This window comes from Erpetoichthys calabaricus, chromosome 12 (assembly GCF_900747795.2).
Source record: "Erpetoichthys calabaricus chromosome 12, fErpCal1.3, whole genome shotgun sequence".
NCBI classification, from domain to species: Eukaryota; Metazoa; Chordata; class Cladistia; order Polypteriformes; family Polypteridae; genus Erpetoichthys; species Erpetoichthys calabaricus.
Genome location: NC_041405.2, coordinates 101,959,798 through 101,983,614, shown reverse-complemented (window position 1 = coordinate 101,983,614; position 23,817 = coordinate 101,959,798). Strand labels below are relative to the sequence as shown.

The 23,817-nt window shown below is 37.3% G+C and overlaps 1 protein-coding gene across 1 annotated transcript in view; it reads right to left on the bottom strand.

Annotated features, from left to right (window-relative positions):
• enox2 (ecto-NOX disulfide-thiol exchanger 2) overlaps positions 1-23,817 on the bottom strand; it is a 587,323-nt gene that overhangs the window by 546,643 nt on the left and 16,863 nt on the right. The gene's annotated exons all lie outside the window — the stretch shown is intronic.

Genomic DNA, 23,817 nt, shown 5'->3' with positions numbered 1-23,817 from the left:
TTTTTTGAGACCCATTCCATTTTTAATGACTGGGTGTATTGGCAGTGTGGAAGGGGAGACTCCCTTGAAGAATCGTGGCTGGTCGTCAGAGTGGCGGGTGGATCCCCCTTGGAGAATTGAGTACAATCATCAGAGCAGGGCCTTGTAGAATCATGGATGATGAATCATTTCCTAAGTAATTCATTTTTTTGTTCAAGTGCACTATTCTTGCATGTTTTCTGTTTATTTTCTCTTCTTGCCGCATATGACCATGTTTTATAATAAATCACAGAGCAGGAACATTGCACACACCAATAAATCACACAGCACATGCACCTGGAAACACACCATTTCCACAGTTTCAAAGTGGCTGTGCCTAAAGGAAATGTTAATGTCATCAAACTAATAAAAACATATGTAAAATAAAAATGACCAATATGATGAAATGATAAATAAAAAGAAACAAAAATCAACAATGTATTCCTGTGGGACACCTGCTTTCCCCTTTAAAGATGCCATAGAATGTAAAGTGAGGATGACTGCTTACAACTCTCTTATTGCTTCACTTGTTGGATGAGGCACAGGTTTCATTATATGGGTAAGAACTACACACTACATGTCTAGAAAAAATGGTTTTACACACATGTATTGAAATGAAGGTCCGCTTAAGTTGCTGCAGTAGGTAGATTCATGGTAGAACAAAGTCGTACAATTTTAAATTAAACAGAACTGCCAATCAGACATTGTGCATATAAACATTCTTTTAACGTTATTATGTGTAAATTCATTACAAAGTTACAACATATTCACAGTAAAGCCTGCTAACTTATTAATAGTCAAGTGAGTGTCTTTTTCTTTTTTTTTAAGCTTACAGTAGCATTACTTTCAATTAGCAGTCTGTGAAAGGCTAGAGATACAGTCACAAGTCACAACACAAATCAATATAGATACTGGAAGTTCAATTAGCACAAAGCATTGGTAAGACAATCTCATTCTACCAGCGACATCAAGTTGCAGGCTTATCAAAAACTTAACTGAGTTAAAATGAGGGTCTGTTGGTTAATAAGGATGTCTATGTTAGTTTGACTATGCTGGTTGATTTCAAATCAATACCGTACCAAATGCTATATGTCTGTGACTAAGCAATGTAAATCAAAATCTTGAATAATAACTGAACTATGACTAAAAATTGCTTTTGCAAATTTTCTTGGCAAGGATACGTGCTTCTTCAATTAAACGGCAATTGCAATTAAGCTTATTCTGTACCTGATTGTCCTAGATATTTTATTTCAGGTTATACGAGTTTAATATGCAGTGTGTGTAATTAAATATACTAGAAAAGCAGACCTATACTAAACTTTAAAGTCTTTAGAGAACACAGCAGACAGCTTTGATGTTAGAGTTAAAAAGCTACGTGCATTAGTGAGTCTTTTACTTCCAACAGCTGTTGCAAGTGTCCTTTAAGGGCAGATAACACACTCCACTTAATGTAACATCAAGAAAAAAAAAGCTTCCACCAGAGGTCTGACTCCTAATGATCTAATCCATAAATTAAAAATGATTAATTTTGATAAAGGAGGATCTATCTGAAATAAACCAGAAAAAAAAACTCTTACAACAGAAATGCAATTGCTAATCACCCTGTAATGTGAAATCATCCTTGTATTTCACATCCATTTCAGGACAAGTTACCAGTTTGCTGGCTTAAAAAAGAAAAAAAAAAAAAAAAGAAGTAATCACTATACTAACTTGATGTTTAACAAGCATTCTAACACTGTAAGCTGAATAACCTCTCCTGTATGCTTTTTGTATTAATAGCATGCATTTGTTTTGGGTATCGGGTGGGCCAGAGGTCAGCACTGTTGGCTCACAGCAGATTTTGCATGTTCGCTTCATGCTGGCATAGAGTTTCTGTGGGTATCTCATTTCCAACCGATACACTAAATGGAAAGTTTAATTTGTCCTTAGAGAGAGAATTCAGATGTGTGCAAGACTGCCCTTAATTGGATTTTCTTCCTGTGCAAGTTTTGGTTCTTGTTTTGTGCCTGATGTTGCCCTGGTGGAAGCTAGTTTTTTCTCTGACTTTCTAAGAATTTTGTGTGAAAAGATGGGCAGTTTGTGTTGGGAAGTCTTTTTCTATTTTGTTAGCCTAAAAATAATAGTCATTATGTGTATCTGTATGTTGTGATGAACAATTAGCCCAGCAGTGTGAACGCTCACCTTTAATTTGTTGCAAAACCTATTAATAATTAATGGTTTGGGGAAGAATTAAGAAATTGATGTGTGAATGTGTGCATGAACATGACCTGAGATGGACCTGTATCTAAAGGTGGTCTGGCAACTGGTTCAACCTCCTGTGGTTTCTGAAAGGAAAAAAAAATTGCATTAAACTGTGTTGCACTGAAAGCTCGCCTAAAATGTAGTGAAGAAAGAAACAGACTATAAAACTGGAAATAATGAAATGATACATCAGATATTAACAGGAACAACTGACATCATTGGTACAATCAGCTAAAGTCAGATTTTGTTTAAAAAATAAGGACAGTATTTCCATCAATTAAAAAAAAAAATAACACAAAGGAAAATTAGTAAACCTAACAATAATCTGTCAGTTTGTTTTCCTGATGAAATGTTAGTTTAAGTAGAAATCTGATGACAAAAAATGTGCTCTGTGTGAGTAATTGAGACGTTTGAATAAACGTGCCCTGAGGTGCACTGTCAACCCTCCCAGGGTTAGGTACTGTCTTGTGATGAGAACTGCTAGTGTCTGGTAGTCCATGAGCCCTAGAAGCTTCATCTTAGTTAAATCCTGATGCTCTGTATATTCAGTTAATCATCATCATTATTCATGGTGGCTCCAAAATCCGTACTAACCCCTACTCTCTCTTCTGTTCTTTTTCCGGTTTTCTGTGGTGGCGATCTGCACCACCACCATCTAATCAAAGCACCGTGATGTCCCTACCTTGATGGATTAAAGGCCAGAAGTCCACATGACCGTCATCATGAAATTCTTCCATGAGAACCCTGAATACAATGAGGACGGATTGAGGTCATTTATGTTATGTAGAATGACTAGAGGGTGCTAGGTGGTCTCGTGGCCTGGAACCCCTGCAGATTTTATTTTTATCTCCAGCCGCATAGAGTTTTTTTTTTTTTTTTTTCTGTCCTCCCTGGCCATCGGACCTTACTTTTATTCTAAGTAAATTAGTGTTCCCTAATTTTAATTATTTGTCTTTTTTCTCTTTCTTCGTCATGTAAAGCACTTTGAGCTACATTGTTTGTATGAAAATGTGCTATATAAATAAATGTTGTTGTTGTTGTGCCCAGTGGTGTCAGGACAGGCTCTGGAAGGATAATTGGAGGAGCAATAGGTCATACTACTGATTGCAACCCACCATTTAAGATTCGTAAATTGCATAATGTTTTTATTTTCATTTTACCTGTGACCAAAAAATCTTCAGCCTCAATAATGTAACTATGAAGCTAGGGAAATAAGCCTTTTTCATATTTAATAAATATCTAATAATGTTAGAATTATAGGCAAAAAACAAATACAGATTACAGTAATCCCTCCTCCATCGCGGGGGTTGCGTTCCAGAGCCACCCGCGAAATAAGAAAATCCGCGAAGTAGAAACCATATGTTTATATGGTTATTTTTATATTGTCATGCTTGGGTCACAGATTTGCGCAGAAACACAGGAGGTTGTAGAGAGACAGGAACGTTATTCAAACACTGCAAACAAACATTTGTCTCTTTTTCAAAAGTTTAAACTGTGCTCCATGACAAGACAGAGATGACAGTTCTGTCTCACAATTAAAAGAATGCAAACATATCTTCCTCTTCAGTGCGTGTCAGAGAGAGAAAAAAGCAAACAGTCAAAAATCAATAGGGCTGTTTGGCTTTTAAGTATGCGAAGCACTGCGGCACAAAGCTGTTGAAGGCGGCAGCTCACACCCCCTCCGTCAGGAGCAGACAAAGAGAGAGAGAGACAGAGAAAAACAAACAAGCAAAAATCAATACGTGCCCTTCGAGCTTTTAAGTATGCAAAGCACCGTGCAGCATGTCGCTTCAGGAAGCAGCAGCACAGAAGGTAGCAACGTTAGACGAGCGTCCGTATCGTCTAGGTGTGCGAACAGCCCCCCTGCTCAATCCCCCTACGTCAGGATCAGAGAAAGTCAGCGCAAGAGAGAGAGACAGAAAAGTAAGTTGGGTTTCTTCTCAGCCATCTGCCAATAGCGTCCCTTGTATGAAATCAACTGGGCAAACCAACTGAGGAAGCATGTACCAGAAATTAAAAGACCCATTGTCCGCAGAAATCCGCGAACCAGCAAAAAATCTGCGATATATATTTAAATATGCTTACATATAAAATCCGCGATAGAGTGAAGCCGCGAAAGGCGAAGCGCGATATGGCGAGGGATCACTGTACTTGTTTTTTAGACACTCAAGCAATAAAAAAAAAGAAAAAGCTTGCACAAATGTAACTGAACATAAGCAGATACAAAGACAGGCTTTGACATAGCAAGCAGTATACTAAGAAGCAGAAAATAATAAATAGAATACAAAAAAGTAAAGCTTATCCATAATAATGATGATACAGTACTGTTACTATTTCATTATGTAAGCAAAAAACTCAAAATGTACAATAAAAATAAAAACCTGTGTATTACCACAGGCAGACAGATATGGAAATACCTCCATTCATTCTCAGCCTTCTGTCAAAAGATTCAAATCCCAGGCTTCTGGCTTACCAGTATACATCATCCTGACACCTAATTATTGGTTACACTTGGGTCAGGCTGGCAACCCTTGACCTCAGCATACGACACCAGAGAGCCTCTCTTGGAGCAGAATTTCAACAACACAAGCTGACTAATTATTTCATACGAGGCTGGAACCCTTTATTTCCAACACATTTCTGACTTTTTTTATTAAGAAGTACTTAGGATCATTTAAAATCCTACTGACAAGCACAGGCAAAGAATGAAGCAAATGTTAATTCCACAGCGTAACATATCATGTAATACTGTATTTCATAAGATGTGTTCTTGCTTTTTGGGATGTATCTGGCCTGCACCTAAACGGTCAGAACAAATTTAAAAAAAAAAGCCCATCAAAAGATGCATTTGGATTTTTACTTATTAATGACTCTGAATTTGATATGAACAGTTTTATTAAATTCATTGAGACGGATCAGTGATGCTTCTGGACATTGTAGGGGACATTTTGGGAAAAAAGAAATGCCACAACCGAATCTCATTTAAGGAGCAAAATGGAACAAATAGCTGCTGATTGCATTGATCAGGAATCGATCAATCAGAAGTTTTTTTTATAATAAAGTGCCTTACAAGTTGAGCTGCCATTACACAGTGCATAAAATTATTCATTATAGATGTCAGAAGCAGAAATGTCTTTCTTAAAAGACTAACATTAAAGATGATCAAAAAGGGTTAATTATAACATTGTCTAAGTGGGGACGGCGGCACCATTTTTTAAAAAGACAGTAAATAACTTAAGTTGCCAACCTGATCAAGTGTCCACAAATTAGATTGTAGAGCAGGGTACTCATCCTTAACAAGATGTAAAAAAAAGTATTGATGCACTGGAGAAAACAGGAAATTGAGCAAACTGGGCACACAACAAATGAAGACGATAAAGAGACAAGCAAAACAAAATTAACCTCTCCCAAAATGAAATTCTTAAAATGAATTACAGAATACAAACAGAAAATGTCATTTCCCAAGCGCCTGCTCTATGATCATGCAATGAATGTGTATATTAAGCCTGGAAGGGACAAGCTATTTCAAATGACCAATTGTCTAAGTCATGATTTTGCTCCAAGTGTAATGATAGATGAGAATTCATTCTTTTGTTTTACTGTCAGGGCATACTGTGAGAATCTAGACATTTTTAACGAAACATCAGACAGGTTGTTCAGATCCTACTGGTTAGCTAGGAGTTCCAAGGGCTATTTATCTACAGTATAGCTTGTTGGATGTGGGCTTTTCTTTGCATTGTTTTGTGTGTATGGTAGCTAAAACTGACTTTTGCCCTGTGATGGACTGGCATCTCATCTAAGATTCTCTTGCCATGTGTTCCTAAATTGGATAAAGGGGGTTTGAGAATGTTGGATTGCATATGTTTTTATGAAACTACTTTAAGACTAATAGCTTACATTGCAGCCGTGCATCCCCTTGAATTAATCAGTTCATTTCACCTGCTTCTTGTGAAGTAACATGTGATTCTTCTGCTTAAAAGACACTGGCAAGAACCACAGGCAAGAGACTCTTAGTTCCAAAGTATAGGCCTTTAGGGGAGCAGTCACTGGTCCGGGAAACAAATATCACATTCACACCACATGAGATACTTAGAAGCACATGAAACAGACTAAAAACGCAGGCACTTCCCTAGCAATTGAGCACCGTAAAAAGGCCAGGAAAAATGATAGTACTTGCATCAGTGCTGTGCAAAAACATTGAAAAGATAATGCATTAATTTGTACTAATTTCCACAGCGTCCAAGATAATGTGCACTTTTTCTGTGTCCCAATAATAATAATAATAATAATAATAAATTTTATTTATATGCAGGTTAGGTGGATTGGCGATTCTAAATTGGCCCTAGTGTGTGCTTGGTGTGTGGGTGTGTTTGTGTGTGTCCTGCAGTGGGTTGGCACCCTGCCCAGGATTGGTTCCTGCCTTGTGCCCTGTGTTGGCTGGGATTGGCTCCAGCAGACCCCCGTGACCCTATGTTCGGATTCAGCGGGTTGGAAAATGGATGGATGGATAGTAATTCTACTAGTATGAGCAACACTATTGTCCTGTAGCCTTCATATCTTAAAGATGAGGATAGAGGGAAGGAAAACAAAGCATTCAGATAAAAGCATTGAAAATAAAGGGATAATGTGAAAACTATGCACAGGCAGTAACCTAGCCACCTATACAGAAGTGAACAAAAGCAAAAATCCATATGCTCACTGTGCATTGATTAGCTTTAATATCAACTATGCGTTTTAGTTTTCTACTCGAGCAAAGCAGCACTTAGTGTTTTAACAATAGAAAGAAAGGCAAAAACTAAGCAAGAATTATAAAATGTCTGTTTTCTGATAATCCATACTACAACAGCAGTCATAAAGTCTTCAGGAAATACAATAATTTTGATATAATTTTAGGATATGTTATATCCCGGCTGATAGTTTTCAACATAGTATGTCTTGCTAATTCTAGCCACATTTAACAACTTTTTAAAACCTTTACATCTCCTAAGATTAAGACCTTGGTGAGATAAAGGGGTCAGTTAGGGATTCTTAGAGCTATGGTAATGGGAATTATTTCAGCGTAGCAAAATGGGGAAGCATTTGACAATGATACAAACTCTGTGTTGATTCATACCAAAACTCATTGAACTTCACTTAGAATAGAAAAACCCGTGTTTTCTTCCATTGTCTCATCACTGGGGTTGCACTAGGCAATGCCCATTAGTAAAAGACTCAGGAGCAGAACAAGGATACTCTGTAAGGTTTCATCTCCCATCTGGCCTGGACAGGTAAGCCTTGTCTGATAAGCCCAGCCTATTGTATGGCGATACATGCCAAGTGAAATGGACAGAAACTATACTAAGCATATTATGACAGTTTGTTTTCATTTTAGTTTGTATTTGTCTTCTTTTACTTAAAACTGCTTCCAAATGTTAGGATTCAGCCATCCTGAATTCATTTACTTTTGTCTGCAGCACATTCTGCCTTCAATCCTAGCTCCTTCGTATTTCTTGCTCCCAAGTCTCTCCACTTAATTCTCTGCCTTGCTCTCTATAGTTCTTCCTTCTACCAACAACTACTATTTTTTCCCCCAGTCGAGTCAACCTCCCTTACTGCAATTTGCTCAAAGCAGCTGATTCCTATTTTCCACAAATTTCTCTGTAACACATTTGACCCAATGTACTGTAACTGTTCCTCACCACTGGCATCCTGTAGTGTTAATTTCACTGAAGAAGTGATGTACAAACATCCCCCAAGAAGTCTACCAGGATTATTGCAACTGCTTGTTCAGCAATCTAAACATTGTATATTTTATACCATACATTTTACCTTTAAAGTAACACCCAGATAAAATGGTGCACATTTGTAAATGCCAATATACAGTATGTGTTTGCATACATAGTAGTTAAAAAAATTTTTTTTAAATCAGGTAGAAATGACATACTGTATATGGCCAATAGGGGTGCTATGTACAGAGAATTGGGTTAAATTTTGTATACTGGATTTAGTATAGAAATTTTTGTTAGTTTGTAATGAGTTCAAAAGCTATCCCCAGGACAACATTTCAGGACACCAGGAAGGATAGATATCCTATCTGGACTTCAGCTATCTCTATTGTGTGGTAGAAATGGTAAATACATCTGGGGAAGCCTTGACCACAAATTTCTAGGCTTTTTTATATTATCTGGGAGGTATTTCAGGACCAAAGCTTAAAAGTCCTTTCAGTCCACAGGGTGGTAAACTTTGAGCTAAAAGACAGAGTTGGATGAGAACCCAAAGGTAGAGAGAAAATGCTTTTCCTTTGGAAGGTGAGCAAGGAAAGGAAGATCATTCAGTGGGTAAGTGGACCAGCCCCTCTATGGAGTAGGCAGGCTTTATTATTTTCCTAAGCAGGCTCTGAGGCTTACTTCTGTGTTCGTTTACCTTCTGTGTGTTTCTTTTATCCTCGCTACAATTATTCCTTCTGTTTGAATAAAATCTCTTGTTAATTCAATCTGAACTATTGCATTCTTGTTTGGATTTAGAAGACAGCTTGTGAGTGCCATCCATCCATCCATTTTCCAACCCGCTGAATCCGAACACAGGGTCACGGGGGTCCGCTGGAGCCAATCCCAGCCAACACAGGGCACAAGGCAGGAAACAATCCTGGGCAGGGTGCCAACCCACCGCAGGACACACACAAACACACCCACACACCAAGCACACACTAGGGCCAATTTAGAATCGCCAATCCACCTAACCTGCATGTCTTTGGACTGTGGGAGGAAACCCGAGCACCCGGAGGAAACCCACGCAGACACGGGGAGAACATGCAAACTTCACGCAGGGAGGACCCGGGAATCGAACCCAGGCAGCTTGTGAGTGTCCCCTTACAAACCAGCTTATATGTATATAAATATACACTTCTACATGCAGTACATGCAGATAAATGCACACACCATTCAAACATTTTATATACACTGCCTGGCCAAAAAAAAATGTCGCCACCTTTATTTAACTAAGCAAATAGGTACAAGCCTCCTGTTGGATAATTACTGCATGGGCGATTATCTTTCAGCTGGCAACAAGTTATTTAACCCCAACTGGTGCAATGAGTTGCTTCTCATTTCTTAAACAACCATGTCGAAAGACATATCTCGTGGTCGTGGAAAAGATGTTAGTCTGTTTGAGAAGGGTCAAATCATTGGCATGCATCAAGCAGAGAAAACATCTAAGGAGATTGCAGAAACTACTAAAATTGGGTTAAGAACTGTCCAACGCATTATTAAAAACTGGAAGGATAGTGGGGACCCATTGTCTTCGAGGAAGAAATGTGGCTGGAAAAAAATCCTGAATGATCGTGATCGGCGATCACTTAAACGTTTGGTGAAATCAAATCGAAGAAAAACAACAGTAGAACTCAGGTCTATGTTTAATAGTGAAAGTAAGAGCATTTCCACTACCTTAATATACTGAATGACCAGGTTATTCCATCAATGGATTTTTTCTTCCCTGATGGCACGGGCATATTCCAAGATGACAATGCCAGGATTCATCGGGCTCAAATTGTGAAAGAGTGGTTCAGGGAGCATGAGACATCATTTTCACACATGGATTGGCCACCACAGAGTCCAGACGTTAACCCCATTGAGAATCTTTGGGATGTGCTGGAGAAGGCTTTGCACAGCAGTCAGACTCTACCATCATCAATGCAAGATCTTGGTGAAAAATTAATGCAACACTGGATGGAACTAAATCTTGTGACATTGCAGAAGCTTATCGAAACAATGCCACAGGGAATGCGTGCCGTAATCAAAGCTAAAGGCGATCCAATGAAATATTAGAGTGTGTGACCTTTTCTTTTGGTGGCGACTTTTTTTTTGGCCAGGCAGTGTATAATAATAATTAATAATAATTCATTACATTTATATAGCGCTTTTCTCAGTACTCAAAGCGCTATCCACACAGGGAGGAACCGGGAAGCAAACCCACAATCTTCCACAGTCTCCTTACTGCAAAGCAGCAGCACTACCACTGCGCCACCTGTGAGGACATTTTATATATGTAAATAATACCAAGGGAACCAAAGATACATCAAAAGAGGTGTTTTTATTTTACAATAAAACAAGAAGGGCAGTGTTCAATTAAAACAGAAAAAAGAAAAAGCTCCCTGGACTCTCCTATTACAGGATATTCACTTTCTGTGAGGTTGTAATGGGATGCGTGGCATCACAAAGGTAGGATGGCTCTTCCACTTTATCTTTTCCAGGAAACACACCATACCGCTCACATGCCTCCTGTCTGTTTTTCTCTCTTACTACTCTTTATTTTCACTCTTCTGCACTCTCTCTAGTCTCAGCCCCCTTGTCTAGTTAAGAGTTCTGTCCTGCCACCTGTTGCATAGCAGGTGTAATGGCCTCTTCACAGACATTCATGTACAAAAAAGAAATACACATGAGGTCATTTAGCATGCCATAAAACTCATGCGTGTTTATACTAGCAACTAGGCATCACAACATAAGTCTGTAAAGGGAACATACCTGTACAATAAACTTTGGCACATTCAACCAAGTACTGGGCAACAGTTCCTCCAATAAGGCAGCAATTTATTTAAGGCATGGAGCAGGCCATCTCATATATACTGTTCAAAAAAATTAAAGGAACACTTTTTAATCAGAGTATAGCATCAAGTCAATGAAACATCTGGGATATTGATCTGGTCAGTTAAGTAGCAGAGAGTATTGTGAATCAGTTTCAGCTGCTTTTTACATGTTTTACTGTTTTACATGTATGTTAATGAAACTAATTACAGGTGCACTAGAAGGGCAACAATGAGACAACCCCCAAAATAGGAATGGTTTAACAGCTGGAGGCCACTGACATTTTTCCCTCCTCATCTTTTCTGACTGTTTTTTCACTAGTTTTGCATTTGGTTGAGGTCAGTGCCACTACTGGTAGCATGAGGCGATACCTGGACCCTATAGAGGTTGCACAGGTAGTTCAACTTCTCCAGGATGCCACATCAATACATGCCATTGTCGGAAGGTTTGCTGTGTCTCCCAGCACAGTCTCAAGGGCATGGAGGAGATTCCTGCAGATAGGCAGTTACTCTAGGAGAGCTGGACAGTGCCGTAGGAGGTCCTTAACCCATCAGCAGGACCGGTATCTGCTCCTTTAGGAAGGAGGAACAGGATGAGCACTGCCAGAGCCCTACAAAATGACATCCAGCAGGACACTGGTGTGAATGTCTCTGAAACAAACAATCAGAAACAGACTTCATGATGGTGGCCTGAGGGCCCGACGTCCTCTAGTGGGTCCTGTGCTCACTGCCTGGCACCGTGGAGCTCGACTGGCATTTCCGAAAGAATTCCAGAATTGGCAGGTCCACCACTGGCGCCCTGTGCTTTTCACAGATGAGAGCAGGTTCACCCTGAGCACATGTAACAGATGTGAAAGGGTCTGGAGAATGTTATGCTGCCTGTAACATCGTTCACACCATGACCAGTTTGGTGGTGGGTCAGTGATGGTCAGGGGAGGCATATCCATGGAGGGATGCACAGACCTCTACAGGCTAGACAATGGCACCTTGACTGCCAATAGGTATTGGGATGAAATCCTTGGACCCATTGTCAGACCCTATGCTGGTGCAGTGTGTCCTGGCTTTCTCCTGGTGCACGAAAATGCCTGGCCTCCTGTGTCGAGAGTATGCAGGCAGTTCCTGGAGGATGAAGGAATTGATACCACTTGACTAGCCTCCACGCTCACCTGACCTAAATCCAACAAAACACCTCTGGGACATTATGTTTCAGTCCATCCGACGCCGCCAGATTGCACCTCAGACTGTCCAGGAGCTCAGTGATGCCCTGGTCCAGATCTGGAAGGAGATCCCCCAGGATACCATCCGTCGTCTCATTAGGAGCATGCCCCGACATTGTCTGGAATGCATACATGCATGTGCAGGCCATACAAACTACTGAGTACGACTTTGAGTTGCTGCAATGAAATTTCGGCAAAATGGACTAGCCTGCCACATCAATTGTTCTTTTGTCTTTGAATTCAGCCCTCCGTAGGTTGATAAGTTTCATTTCCCTCAAACAATCCTTTCGTTCCTAACATATTACCCAGTCCATATCAGTATAGATATCCAGCACAACTTTTTTACCATTGAGATCTGATGCATTTTCAAAGTGTTCCTTTAATTTTTTTGAGCATTTTATATGTTAGCAAAGAGAGGAAAGGGGGATAATCACACAGGCATCCCAATGTGGCATGGGTGACTGGGCACCAGACAGGCTCGTTATGACAAAACTTGAAAAGCAGAAGACATGAATTGCCGCTATATAAAAGCGATTCCCACATCATGACCTCAAACTACTCTGGTGATGTGAAATTCAAATATTTTACCAACATTTTAGAATTGTCCAGAAATCTTCAAGTGAAAACTGGTATTCACTCCTTTGCCCATGGTCCAGTACATTACTAAAAATACTTCACATAGAGGGAAACACATCTGTAAAGATGCAGGAAAACATTTAATTAGCTGCTGGGATGTTGCATAACCCATTGCACCTTCTGTAGTGCTGTTACTCAACGTGTCCTATATCTACTAGCACTGAAGATCATTTAGCTAGTGTAAAACCAAAATTTAAATAATGTTATATAGCTACACTGAGTTAACATTCTTCAGTTTAAGGTGGCATTCTGTTTGTTACATGTCAATGCTTGTAATGTGGTGAAAACACTTTTGCCTTTCATCCTCCTATCTTTCCAGGTACAAATATTGTGGCAAATAATAAGGGGTAGAGGAGTAATTTTTAAAAATGTAGTTAGTCATTGGCCTATAGCAACTAAACCAACCAGGACGCTTTGACAGTAAGCATCAATTTATAAATTATACCAAAATAATACAATACTGGTCTAACAAATGTAGAGAAAAAATATTTGTTCTGACAAAATTCAAGTCATATAATGCACACATTGACGTCATTTTATTATCCCTCACACATGCTAATGTAACAGAGATTATTCTATATGGTTGGCATTGTTCCCTCTAGTTACTGTAGACAGGGGAGCAAACTTTGGTCATGCACTCAGTGTGTACAGTATTTAAAAAAAAAACAACAACAATCATAGCCAGTCAAGTCAGTCACTTCAACTTGAGCTTAGCTGTACTAATACCGATAAGCTAACTAACTCTCTTTTACCCTTATATCAGCTATGCAAGAGGCTGATGTCAAACTAAGCCAGGTGGCAAATAGCTCACCAGTATGACAACAAACGTTGATAATGCATAGCTTTGAAATTAAAATAAAATGCATTGGTTGTCTACCAGGTGCTATTTTAATCAGGCCTGGTAGGAGAATGCACATTACATGTCATCTTCCCAAAATACAGTAACCTGTACAGTAATTCAATAATAGAATTGTATGAACCATACAATTTCACTCATACATGTGCAGAATATTACATTTTTAATTAGTATTTACTCCATTCTACTACGTTAGTGGGAGGGTGTTTCTTATTTAAGAAATAATTCATTTTCTATAATTATCACCATTAGGGACTAAGTAACTTGTATAATTCCTGGTGCTGATTATCGCCATCATCCCATTTCCACATTCAAATGCACAAAATATTTTTCAATACTTTGGGCTACCCAAAGAGAATTGGCATCTGGCAAACATTGCAATCTAATCACTCTCACACTTTACTGAACTGCTCTCCTACGTTTGTTTCCAAGTAAATTGATCAACCACTTTTGGGTGCAACTATTTTATTCTCCCCCAGTGCACATGCTCATATCTACATTGATTTTAAATTGATATACTCCCTTCCATCCACATCCAAAACATGTACATATTAGGACTCTTTTTCACTGTAAATTGGCCCTGTATTATTGAAAGGAGGTACATAAGTCAAGTCTGTATGTACCCTGTGATGGACGGGTTCTGCATCCAAGTTTGTTTTTTTCAGTACCTGACTATAGATTCTCAAGATGCTATAATGGAAAAAAGCAATTTCTATAATGTAACATAAAGCTCTCAAACCCATTTAAGAATAGACAATCCAAAATAAATTCTATAGTTTCAAATTATAAATAAATTCACATGTACAAAACACATTTTATCAATAAATCACAACAAAAATGAAGTGGCAGCTTTATTAGCACACATTATAAACAAACATTAAATAATCTAATAGTCTTATGCAAAGGTTGATGTTATAAAAGTAATGGATTTGAAAAAGAAAGCAAATGTGTCCATTTAGGTTTTGTAGTTTAGAAACAGAATTAGTAGTGACTTTGCCACAAATCAAAACAAGAAAAAAAAAAAAGTTAAACAATACGGGTACATTTCTTCACATGCGTAAAGAGAACAAACATCAGCGATGCCTCAGTTTGCATTTAGCAACAGAAGGTAGTTTGTGAGACATTTGCAACAGTGTTTGTACACAAATGAAACAATAATAAGTACTGGAACATAAACATACTCTATCAGATCCAATATTTAGAAAGGTCTTGATGGCTAAAACAGTTAAAAAAAAAGTGTGTGTCTGTATGACATTACTATCTTGTGCATCAACAATATGCTATTTGAAACTGACTATTTAAAATATTACAAAGATATATTCATTTAGCAGGGCCACAACATTAACATTTCATTTGCAATCAACATCTAGCTTTTCAAAAAATTCTATAAAATATAAAGAGACATCAGTATCAGCAAATGAACACATTCATGTTTAAGCTCAGAGTATAACTTTCCAGATCAAGAATAAAAGGTGTTTTTCCTACATCCAAACATTTTATGCTTGTAAAGTCAGCATTTATTATGGGACTAATTGAAGGTTTGCTGAATATTCGTAATTATAAATCACCTCCTAATATTAATTAATTAACCAAAGCATGTATTAACTACTGCCATTATGTATTCCAATCTTGAAAAATCAAGCCCAGTGTGTGTGTTGTAAAAATCCTGTACCAGGGCAGAAGCCAGTAACATATTTATTTTTGCAAGGGCATTTCAAAAGGAATTTGTTTTGGCCCCACTGGCTCTATGAGCAACATCAATAACTCTCATTTATAGAGTAAGGAATTTCAGCACTCCCCATCTTCCTACCTGCTGCCAAACCCAGCAAAATGTGGTCTTCAGGGAATAGAAAGAGAAGTAAAAATAAAAAGCAACTGTGTTACATCCCAAAAGTCCAATTAGCAACTAGACAATCAAATTCATACAACCGTAGTTGATGGAAATGTATTAATCAATAGGCAGCAGAGAAAGGTCAATTACCCAGTGTTGAATTACAGCTAACTACAGCAAATCTCCATGTAGGTGCATGAATAAGAAGTACAGATTAATGAACTAGGGCTAAAAAACCTTGAATGCTTCAAACATACTATTTAACCAAAATATAACAAAATAAAATATATTTGGCTCCAAATACACACAAATCCAATAACTCTTTCAAAACTCCATCAATATTTACCATCATTTGTCAAATCTATGAAGTCCACTCCATAAGTGCACAAAGTTATCACTTCACTTTGAATTGCAACAACAAACTGCATGAAATTAGTTAAGAATATACTACGACTTCATGCTGCCCAGGAAATTCTGACTCCATAAAGACTGAAAAAATGGAAAAGGAAAAAAAGGCACACTTAACCAAGTGCATTTTAAAGAAACAAAAAGAATAATGCCTGAAAAACGCACAGCATTAAAACACATGCATTTCTCCATAAGTACTTAAGTATGTCAAAGGACCCAAACAAGTACCCATTGAGCAAGTGAGCAAATTTATGCACCAATACATCATTCTGTCTTCCAAAATTCCTTGCCCAGAGTTTCTTTGCCAGGTAAAAGAAAAACACCAGGATCAAAAGCACAAGAGACAAGAGGAATGTTGCGCATTCGGCAGAGACAACTTGCATATGCAATCTCATTATTTTTCTTTTATAAGTGTCTACTTGTTAATTTCAAATAGTAACCACTTGGATATTATCTTAATATGAGCTGAAAAACAGCCTTTGCTTTTTTATTTTTCTCTTACTATTCCCAGTTTTATTTCCTCCCTTTCGTTCATTCATTCATCTTTCCTGCCTCATATAAGCACGCTGAGATGACAAGAAGCAAGCATGCAACAATATTAGAGCAAAATAAATGAGTAATTTAAGGTAACAACTTCACCCATACCAGTGTACTGCACAAGGAACATTGTCCAAAGTTGTGATGACAAAAGCCAGGCTTCCTTTGCCTTAAATTCCCCAGGAATGACAGCGTAACGTTAGCTATCGAAACACCTCAGCTCTGCCACAATGCCTGTGTTTCTGCTCAGCTCTACACAGCAGACTAAAGCTACAGTGGGCAGGACAAGCAGAGGAGGATCCTTTTTAGCTAATACCAGTGCGTATACAGACAGAGGTAGAGAGAGAGAGAGAGAGAGAGAGAGAGAGAGAGAGAGAGAGAGAGGAGGGAGTCAGGCAGGCAGGCAGGCAGGCAGGCAGACACACACAGACGCGCGGACACATAAGGATACACACAAAAGACCGGCAATGTAAACTGCAAGCACCTTCAGGGCAGGAGGGCTGCAATTGGTTCCTGTGATCTGGGGTGGCATATGTCACTGTCCGTCTTTACAAAACGACTGCTTCATTCTGTTCTGTTTGGGAGGGTTGAGAGGTTAGCAGTAAATAGAGTGGAGGAGGCTTAAATGGAAGGCAGGTGGAAAAGTAATTAGCATGATGTTTAGAAGCATATAGGACTTTATACTTCAGTGCCTGAAGATGTGTCATGCAGTTGATAAATCAGAACTTCATAATTTGCATGCCTGCAAGGGGGTCGTTTTCAGTGCAACATTTCTTAGTGGAAAAATCCTTTCAGCAACAAGACACAGACGCGCACACACACACATGCACGCACACAAAGCCCAATTACAGGGTGATGAAAGAAACCCTTTTGTATTGATTGAAAGGGCCTTCACTGACAAGCAATTGCTTACCAGCTGTTATTATCATAAATTGTATGAAAGTACCATTTATAACATTTATAAACAACACACATTTATCACAGATAGTGATGCTAATTTGCCGAAATACATAGCAGACAAATTAGGCTAGAAAGAACAAATGCAGTGTTTTGTTGTACATGTCTTGTCTGGTAATAAGCAAAGAAAGGATCTCTTTTTTTGTTAATTACTACAAAATTAAGTTTTACCAACCAAAGAGACATGATGTGGCTACACAAAAACAATCTGTAAACGCTGCTAAACAAAGAGGGCAGTAAAACATAATGATAGAACAGGTGACTGCCAGTAGCTTGCAGCTGCAGGCTATTGTCTTAACCTGACTGGCTCTTGATGTAATTGGGGTTACCAGAACGATCGAGGCAGCTTTCACATTGGAAACGATCCCCACCCAAAGAGAAATAAGTAATGTCTCGGTGTATGCATAGCATCTTCTGCAGAATCACAGGAATACAATAAGACAGCAGTGAACATGCCTGATGAAATACAGTGACATGACATGGAATAAAATTCAGGTGACTGGCTCACTCTTCTCCTTCTTGGAATACAACCCAATTAATTCCTTTAAAAGTATCTGAAAACCTGCTGGAGAAGTGCAACTTTCGGCCCAACAGTGATCTCAGAAGTTTCTTAATGATTCAGACAAGTCAACAGCTTGACTACCTAATTCTGTCCCAAAAATTATAATCTTGTCATTCCAATTTTTGGGCCTTGTATAGACTTTCTAGATGGTAAACATCACCTTATGCTTCTGGCATTTACCTTCTGCAGCTAGGGGACGGTACGTGAATTACGGTACCTTTTTTTGGCAGACTATGTCCTGCTCAATTTCCCCATAGTCAGTGGTGTCGATAAAAATTCTTTTTGTGCTCTGCTCTTATTATGTCTGTGGATGATAGCTTTTTAACTAAATCCAAAGGTATAAGCATCTTTTCTTTTACTTTTTGGGAGATAATAATTAATTCAAAAGATTCACCTTCAGCATTTCAGAGGTTTAGAATTAGCCTGTCGAGTGTAACTGTTACCAGTATGTACATTTATGCACACACAGAGGAGTTAATGGAAAGCTAATTTCCTCTAAACATTATTGTTAATTTAACTGTTTTATTGTTTTATTTGAGATAGGAATGATTTGCGCTGTTAAGAGGTGACAGCTGTGTAGCTCTGCTTTTCTGTCTAGTGGCAACACCGAGTTATGTGTAGGAGGTGATTCAAGCAGAAGCCTATCTTTGGCATATGGTCTTTGAGGCAGTTAACAGACATTAGTGTTATGAATGCAAGTAGAGGTAAGGGCACAGAGACTGTTGTTGCTGCCCTAAAAAAAAAATATTAGTGGCTAGAGTGCTCAAGGCAATACAAGATGGGAAGCCTCTTTATCTTCATTGCCAGTACTGATATGTGTGCTGTTGCTTTTAAATTTATTTCCTTGTAGTTAGAGCAGATAAAACAAGTTGTCAAATAAAACAGGAATAAATGCTTTTTCACAAAAAAAAAATCTGGAATTCATAATGAATATAACAGCATCCTCAAGCCCACCTTTGTTGGAGGCTGAAGCCATAAGGTGCATATATAACCGAACCTTATATGGAGCCAACTGGAATTACCAATCCACTGAAAATGCACCTCTTTGAGATGTGGTGTATTTCTTTCAAAGGAGTCAATTTTGTACTTAGAAACTATGTCTGTGACGACATTCTGAAAATTCTAACCAAACAAAGCTTGTGTTGCTCTATTATTTACAAAACTGTTTTTTATGTTGGATGAAACAGAAAAAAACTGCTTAACAACTTAAGCCATGGCACAGTGTAAATGATCAAAAAAAAAGATGGTGGGTTATTATTTTCTCGTCTTCTGTGCTACAGACACACAACAACAAAGAAATTCAGCCCACCTCAAAATATGTTGGACTTTGAGTCTGCTCAAAGAGCTACAAATGTGCTCACGTTAATTCCAGTTAAATGATCTTAACAAGTTTAATTTGTTTTTTCAATATACTCTGCCAGCTCACTGTAACACCCCTCTGGGCACTGCTAAACACCTTAAACCAGTCGTTCCCAAAGTTCAGTCCTGAGGGTCACATATGACTGTGGGTTTTTGCTCCAACCAGCTGCACCATCCTTACTTTTAATTGATCGCACTATTTAGTGAGCTGTCCTTTTTATCTTATTCAAAGAAGTTTTTAAATATTTGCATTTTTGCCAACAACTTCATACATGTTTACATTTCTTTTTAGTTCACAATTTTCTATAGAGTTTGCTCGCTTATTTGTATCCATGTTCTAACAACAGTGAATGCTAAAGGGAAGCAATCACTTCAGTGCCATGTTCACTTGTCTCATTTGTCTGCTCATTTATAAGAAACACTTCTTAATGAAAATACAAGTCACATTAGCAGTAAAGTCACAAGAAATGTGAAGTGATTGCTCCCCTTTAATATGCAAGGCTATTTGTACCTGGGCCTTCATCTTTTACTGCCAATAATTAGCATTTATATAAATGAAGCACTCTTTAAGGGAAAGGGTGATTTAAAAAGAAAATGATAAAAGAATCAGGATTAGGATTTAATGCTATGGCAAAGAATACAAATATTTTATATATATATATATATATATATATATATATATATATTGCTTACAGATACTTGTAGGCAAGACAAAAATCAATGTGTTACTTTGTTACTTTCAATAAGTGTATTATCCAGAAGTGAGCAGCCCATTATACTTTAGCACTCTGCTTCTCGTTTTGTGCATTGAAGACCTTCATCCTAGCTTCTGCTTGACACTCATGTGATGACAAAAGGTATATAATGTGATCTGTGACTATAGGCATTATAAAAGGTACTTAATGGAAAAATAACATTGAGCTTCAATGGCCTACTACCACATTTCAGTAATTTGGAGGAATACAAATTCTTAAACACCTCAGTAATGGATATAAAAATGATTTTGAATATTAAGAATATTGAAAGCTCATAGGTTTTCTTTTTCTGTTTTTAAATTATTGACATTAACATAATGAGACCATATCACATGATGTTAAAGTATGCTTTAAAAATATTTTACATTTTTCTACATAACAGCCCGGCATTCTAAGAAACAGTTGTATTTAACTGAAATTTTTTAAATTATATTGATAAATAAAAAAAGATGGTCATGTTGAACTTTTACTTCTCTACAGCTTAACAGTCCTATATAAACCACGTATGTGTGTCTCAGAAATAGATGAACAAAAACCTAATTAAGTAAGAGGTTTAATTTGTAACCATGTACATGTTTCTCACTGATTATGAGATTGGTTAGTGAAATATTTGTCAGAGGGGTGTGCAAGTTGTCTCCATCTAGCTGTCATCTTTTAATAAACAAATAGACTCTTGAGACAGTCAGCTATAACAATTGAATGCCAGTCAACCATAACAATTGAACAGTTGAGAACCATGGAGTATACATGCTATGAGAACTTCACTTCATTACTACAAACGTAATATACATTTTCATGTAGTCAAAGAATCGGGCATAGTAACACAAAAAAAAAAAAAACACTTGACTGGTACATTGAGGAAACTCTATAGACCTGCATGTCTACTTGACCAGCAACATTACCCATCAAACAGAAGTGACACCTTTGAGAAGTTTTTTATAGTCTTAAACCCCTATAATACCAAACTGAGTAAAACAATCTGCTGTTCAGCAATCCAGAAATTCTACAGCATGATGTCCAGCAGCGCAATCATATTATATATTAACCTTTTCTTGGTTAAGAATGGGGAGTTAAAGCAACATATATTTGATTTCAATAGTCTAACTTGTTGTCCTGTGGAAGCACCATGTGTAGTGCCGATACGGAATGCTAGACACATCCAGCAAATTGGATTAAGTCTGAATTCCAACAGGACCATTCCACTGGGAATTTAGCCCATAAATATTTATGTGATAGATTTTATACAGTGCGAAGGATACCCTTTAAAACTGCTCCATGTTTCCCATTTTTACCACATTACATGTTTAATCCTGGCAACAGGAAAGCTTGCAATGTATCAATCATTCTTGGGGGTCAATACACAAATGTTCATAATGCAATTAAAAAAAAAAATGCTAATGCTCTCTACATGCGTCGACTATAAATTGCTCACTGGAAGAGCAATCTAGCAAGCCCTCTGAGCGGGCAAGTATTTAAAAGCCTTTTGGCACCAACACTGGACAGTTTGCATGATTCTCAATAGAAAATTCACTGCATGTTCAGTGAAACACAAGGCAGATGTTTCAATATTTAATGTTATAAAAAAAGCTGGAATATTTGAAGCTTTGACAGAACTGATTTAAAAAAAAATGCTAATTTTCTGCAATTATGCTCTCAATCCATCTCGGGATTCTCGTTAAGTACTGCTTGCCAGTTTAAGTGATTTAAAATATTTTACAGTGATTTTAATGCTAAAGTAGCCTTACTTAAGTGAAGTGCATCTGTCACAGAAGCGTGTACAATAACCATATAACATCTCCCAGTTCTTCATCATCTTCCATAGTATAATGTGTAATACTAGTACTAATAAGTTCACTCAATACATCTTACCAATTATTACTGTTGACCACTCATGCAAAAATTAAAATGGATAAATAAAATAGTCTTGTCATATGCTGTCTTTTTTAAACATCAGTATACAAGTTCTTAATTAAAAATCATCAGTAGTAATTCCTTTGGGGGTGATCCCCAGAAAGATAATGTATATGAACAAAATTAACAACAATAATACTAATGATGCCAAAAAATTTCAGGCTAAAAGAGGTGCAGCAGCTTTCACTTCATAATTTGCCTGTGGTCAGGCACTTCAAATCTAGCATGGTAAAACAAAAGACAATTTTTTTTCTTCTACTTCATAGAATCCCTACAGAATATTTTCTGTTATCTCACAAATAAGCGACCATAGCATTTGAGGTGAAACGGAGAAAATATATTTTGACTGTAAATGCTTCGTATTTTTACCCAAGGCAAAATTTTCACAGAGTGCATCCTTTGTTTTCACTTTCTATTGCTGACTTAATGAAGCAAGAAAATGCACAACATTTACTATGTTTATGTGTTTTGTTTGTTGCATGATTTTCTCCCAACAAAAGCTAAAATATACCTCTCTATGCTAGGCAGAAATGCAGATAATTAAAAAACAAAATAACAGTAGACAGTCTTTTGCAAAAAAGTTGGAAATCATTTGATATATCACCATCACAATCTTTAGAGAAAGTCTAAATATATCTAAAATATATCATTTTGAATGATTGGGCATGAATCTCATAATACTGAATGCAGCTGTCAACTTTATCTTAACCTTAGAGAGAGAAAAATTCAGACTTCCAGAGTACGTAGTCAAGGTGGTGTCATTCCTAAAGACGTAGAATCACAACAACAATACACGTGTATACTATGTGGATTATAGGAGTAGAACTGTGAAAACAACAATTACAACCTAGATGGATGTTAGATCAACAGCAAACATTCATTGTGCACAGGAGCAAACAACTGTAGGGAACGTGTCTATTTACAGTAGTTACCATGATAAATATGTGATATTTTAGTGATTCAACACAGTAAGTATTCTGTCATTTAGCATCACCAGATGGTTTTGGTAATAGAGTTACACAGGAGAGGGAGGCCATTCAGAGAGTTGCAGCATCATTAAAAAATGACAAGAATTTACTTATCAATAATAGTTTAGAATTTACTACATTTGTTGTAAGTTAGTGGTCCTTCACAAAGGATTAAATTAATAACTCAGGAAACAAACTAAGTGAGCATATTCAGTAAAACTGCTCTTTAACATCATAGTTCTGAGAACATTTTGTGCCTGGCTTCTCTAGAACCTTTAATCTAACTTATTTGCGCAGCCTTTGAAGTTGTTCTCAAATTTCATTGACCAGATGTTATAATTATTCATAGAGGTGTTTTGTTGGTAATACTCTGCATTCTACTGCATACTTTAAAATACCTCCTTCAAATCACACATTTTTTTTATAACTAAGGGTTTTAAATAAATGATGTTTAATAGCCCAAAATATGATAAATGTCATAAAAATATTATAGACACAATGCTAATTCTACCAGTTTTCTAGCTTCTTACCAGTTGCTGTTAAATGTTAAAACCCTTAAGCTAGTCAATGTTTATCAGCCATTTTAATAGAATTACAGACCATTATTTATTTTACTTTTTCACCCTGAGTTTATTTTGTGTAGTGTTTTTGTGTTGTCTGCTGTGGTCCTTTACTGATCCAACAGGAAACTGTAGCAAGTTTATATCTAACATTATGAATGTACTGTTAAACAAGTATGTATGTATGTATTGTCCTGAATCTGGCTTTTTCCATGTCCGGTATCCTTTTAAACTGTCAATTGCATAAGCTTATAAGCCCTAAGGTTACTTTTATAAAATTAACTAGCTTCCTTTTTTCCTCTTTTAATATGTAAATTGAACAACTTAATAACAAACTATACGAATATGGAATGATTTTAATTGTACCATCCTGTACCATACCATCTTGAATTTTATAGATCATTCAATTAAATGGACTGCAATTAAATACCTGTAAATCATAGT